Consider the following 5,233-nt stretch of genomic DNA (forward strand, 5'->3'; position numbering starts at 1 on the left):
TCCACACACAGAAACAATACACAAATATGCCAGACTGAACAAAGATTAGAGTGCTTGTGGTGCTTCATTGGTAGCTTTGCTGCCCATTGCCGTACTTAGCCATTAATTATTCAAATGTGAACTTTCAAAACTAAAACTCTGTGCCAAATGGCATAAAACCTCTATCTAAGCTTTGTACTTATGAGTGTTAAAAGAAACAAATCAAACATTTAAAGGTGAACATAAAGAAGGAAAACTGTAAAGTTGCCATGATATTGCAGTTCAATTTCAGATTAATCAAATCTTAATTATAAATCAAAGATACAAACCCTTTGGATGTACACCTCCATCAACCAGCTATAAGTTGGAGTTTACATCCAAGTCTTTCCAGAGCATGACAGCCGTAGACAATGCTTCAAATAAAATGATGTGCTTCACACACATCTTCAACCCAACAGTGATCACTATTGTAACCAGTTCAGTGTCTGACCAAATGTCTCCACCGGTCTTCCTGAGTTATTGCACTCAATAATCGGCAGATTTTTATTTGCAGAAAATTATGATGTCATAATGAAGTTGACCTTTGACCTTTTGGATATTAATTGTCATCAGTTCATCATGTTATCCAATTAGACGTCTGTGGTAATTTTTGTCATAATTAGCAAATGTATTCTAGAGTTTTGGCCAAAAATGTATTTTGTGAGGTAACAGTGACCGTGACCTTTGACCTCCAAACTCAGTGTATCCTTGAGTCCTAGGGGACATTTGTGCTACATTTGAAGAAATCCCCTCCAGGTGTTCCGGAGGGGTTGGATTCGCTGGGCGGGGCAAAATATGTATGTACGACGGGCATAAAAATATCTTATTTGGCATTTGTGGTATAGTTGTTAAAAATATCTGGTGAAAGTCAGCAAAAAAGGAGTCTAATCCTATTTTTTCACTTCTTCTTATTTCAACACTTCTGCAATGAATAACAGATTCCAATGAATTCCAAACTCATTTTTCTAAAGAATGAAATCTTGAACTACTGAAGAAAAAAATATTTCTTATGTTTTATGTCCAGCTGGGCGTTGTTGTTAATAAACTGTGTGAGAGAGACCTTGAGGCCTGAGGCAACTAGATCCCAAAAGTATTCTGAAACCTTCTGTTCATATTCTACGGATTTCCTCCACGTTAATTTCATCAATTATGTATTTACCTGCAATCTGCAGGCTATCACTTTTTCGCAGGAGAAGAAGGGCACATCCTACCTGGTAGCAATTAAGAGATTCAGACTGATTAGCATACAAATAGCTCTTTGAGGGCCAATCATAAAATCGGATTCAAAGGTGAAGTTCAACAAGGGATAATTAACCCATTACAGCATATCTATGATTGAACAACTGTGTGCCAATTAGTGCAACATAGAATCAGCATGTCATCAGTGTTTTTACTACATGCACCAACTTAAAACATAATATTACCTCTAAGTAGATCATCATCAGTCTACTTTATCTAAACACCACCATTACTATACTACTGCCCCTAGTGGCTGGACATGACATGACAGACCACCACTGTTGAAAACACCGGCCTGCTCTCCTCCAGTGGCTCCTCAGCTTACCAGTTTCCACCAGGCGGCAATCTCCGTGGGTACATGTCAAAGCTCTTAATGTTCGCCTCCTCTATCCTCTATCCTCGCTTGAACCGGAAGTTCTTTCGCGGGCGCCATCTTTAAGACCGTCCCAAAGCTCTTATTTGTGATCTGAGGATAGAGGATAGAGGATAGAGGAGGCATATCGGAGGAGGCACAAGCGAGGATACACGAGAGAATCCTATGCGGAAGTCTTTTAGCGGTGGCCCCGCCCCCTGACTCGTTGAATAGACGCAGCAGCTGATCGGACTGATGTTATACATTGCAACATCGCTGTAGTTTGATACCGGAGTGAAGACAGATCACAGATTAAACTAAAGTATGATTCACCATGTAATTAAAATCTGTTTTATTGTGACTCTGAACAACAAAAACACCACAAACATATTTCTACATTTATAATAAATTAAGAGAAAGATCGCTCTAGAAGTTATTTTCCTTTTTCCTTTTTTTCCTTTTCGTGATCTGTTTTTTCCACCGTACAGATTTATTATGGATATTATTAAAGTAAAAAAAAAAAAACAGTAGAGAGTATGAGAGTACGAGAGTCTGTCCGTCAGCAAGAAACACTTTTACATTGTTTGTCATTTTCATCAGTCCCACGCGAGGCTGATCATTACTGAGTGACATAATTTACATTTTACCTTCATCATCTAACCTAATAAAATATTGGCCGGTGTTCAGCGGACACAATCATGTTCTGGGATATTAAATAATTAATTTATCACCAGGATTGTCTACTACGACGGCGTATTAGGGCAATATATGAAATAAATAAATAAATAAATAAATAAATAGGAACCCAGGAGAGAGGGACCCAGCCACCATGGCATGATTAAAAACAGATAACATGAGGTGATGTTATGACATCACCACATTTCATTCCTTTCTACCTGCGGGATGTCTCTTCTTCTCCATCACTCGCTCTGTTTAAGGTGTTTTATCAGAATGATCCGACTGACACTCCCCTCCTCCTCGCGTTCACACGGAGCGCTCTCTTTCAGACCTCCTCTGCTTCTTGTTGACAGTTACAGTGTAACGTTCGTCTAAACTTTTTTCACAGCAGCAGGTTTATTGTTCCCAGCCTTCATTCCTCACGGTCATCCTCATGTGATGCGTCTTTACGCGTGCCATGGAGCCGGGTTTATGGAATCTTTATTCATCTTTTTGAAGTGTGTGTGTGTGTGTGTGTGTGTGTGTGTGTGTGTGTGTGTGTGTGTGTGTGTGTTTCTGTGTGTCTGTGTGTGTATGTGTGTGGCACCGGACGGACCCAGTGAGGCATGGACCAGTATTACCCCCCTCCCCCGGGTCCGTATTTTTTTTTCATACTTGGCCCTAATTTTCATAGTTGTACTAATACAGCAGCAAATAATAATTAATAAATTATATAAAGGCATCCCCGTGCCCCTGAGCTGGACACAGTTCACAGTATAAATACACAATGGAGGTTGTAATTTATGTGCAGGTGTTTGTTAAACAGAGAAAACACTTATTATTATTATTATTATTATTATTAGTGCATGTCTCCAGCTGTTAAAGCGACTGACAGCTGATCCAGCTGTGATCCGCTGCCGCCGTCATTAGAAACGGACGTCGCTTCACGTGACGCTTCGGAGGGAAGGACGTCTCATGTCTCTTAAATCGTTTCCCCTCTCCTCGCTTCCCTCACTTGCGTCTCTCCATGCATCCCCGGTGGGCGGGACTAAGACGCAAGTGAACGGCGCAAGTGAGGGATGCAGGGATGCGAAATAGACGACATGGGACGCACCCCGTGTCTGAGCATGGAGGCAAACCAGGAAGTGCCTTAAGCCTGCATTCTACCGAAAATTCCAGCAGGGGGTGCTAAGTTTGACTGCAAAAAAAATCTGCCCATTCATTTCAGTGCAAAATTTGAAAACTTCTCACTTGATTTATTACCTTCAGGACAACACTATGGTCTCAATCGCTAGTAAAAAATCTTCTTCAACACAATTTGAGTTAGTTCTAGTAATGGCCCCATTTAGAAGAAAATAGAAGATAAAGAATCGTATGATTTGGGGCGTGGCTACCTTTGATTGACAGGTCACTAACAAGGAGAGCCGTCATCAGGAGAGAAGCAGAGCAATGCGTATCCACGGCAACGTGTCAATAAAGTTATATATAACACTATATAGATAGAAAAGAGGAAGTTTACCGATTTGGTCTCATTACTTTGACCCTTTCACACTGTATTTTCACTAAATTGGCGTTAATGAACGTTTTGTTCAGCATTTGGTTGGACTAAAAGACATTCCAAGGAGTTGCTGTTCATTTTTCTGAGGTAAAGTGTTTTTTGTTTTTTGCTAGCCAAAACTAACATCCCAGTTAATGCTCCAGTTAATGCTAACATGAATTAGCAGCGGCTTCTCTCAGTCGGGTTGCCGGTGTAGAGAGGCGTGTAGTCAGTGTCGTCAGATCCCTCTCGCTCCTCCACCGTCCAAATATGGTCTGTATCAGAAACAAGATGGCGACGAAAGATGGTGACGAGTGTAACGCTGAACTCGAGGCTTCCAACGGGCAGTCCACAAACCAATGGGTGACGTCAAGGTGACTACGTCCATTATTTATATACAGTCTATGGTTTCCACTGTATAGAGCACTCAAGAGAGCAGTGGGGCTATGCTGACAGTGAGTGAAGCTTCCTGCTGCTAAAATCCAACAAGGGCTTCACAGAAATCCCTGTGGCACATTCTGAATTAATTTGTCAGTGACTTCAGCTAAACCGTAGAAGTAAGAATGGAAAAGATTTCTTTTCCTTAACCAGAATAATGAGCATTCAATAACATAAAATAGCAAATTCAAAGCAGCAGTCTCTTTCACAGTATCTCTGTGTACTAGTCAGGATAGTTAAAATCTAGAGAGAGGTTTCTCTCAGCACTGTGATCTACGTACATGATGTTCCCGATCACAGGCTGAAAATTCATCTTTCCAGGAAGACTCGCGTCAGCCCCAATCCAGTAAATCTTATCTTCCGTCTGCTCACTCTGGGCACTCTGAAGACATATCTTCTCTCCTTAGCTCTTTTACATACGATGATTTGTGAATAAACTATGGTGCTAAGAAATGCATTTTCACAAATACATCCAGCTATGTCAACCTTGACTAAATTTGTGTATTTTTAACTTTTTACCCGAATACATTTTGCTTTGGAAAGGCTTCCCCTGCATATCCTGAGACATGAAGTTTTTCTGATAACAAAATCATGTTATGTTTATGGAAAAGCAGATTTTAAAATAAAGGGTAGTAGTGAACATTATGTAGGAGTAAATAGGCTGTGGACATAAAATGCATTACTGCTGTTACATCAGATATGAAGGACTGCTTAATCTAGGGTAAAGATGACTTAACGTCTCATTAAAAGATTTATCGACAGAATCTGAAACTTATTACCACAGCTAGATGTCCTCAAGTTCAAGTTACGGTCATCCTTTGTGAACACTGTTTTGTTAATTTTAGGTGATTTTAAATAGATTTTCTTAGCTTGACAACTCAAAGACATTGAAGACATCTAAAAGGGTATTTGAACACAGCTAACATGTAACCAGCAGAATTTCAATGCATAACATTAATTAGCTAGATTAAGATTGTGGTAAATATAATTAC

Source organism: Centropristis striata, chromosome 6 (assembly GCF_030273125.1).
Source record: "Centropristis striata isolate RG_2023a ecotype Rhode Island chromosome 6, C.striata_1.0, whole genome shotgun sequence".
In the NCBI taxonomy this organism is placed as follows: Eukaryota; Metazoa; Chordata; class Actinopteri; order Perciformes; family Serranidae; genus Centropristis; species Centropristis striata.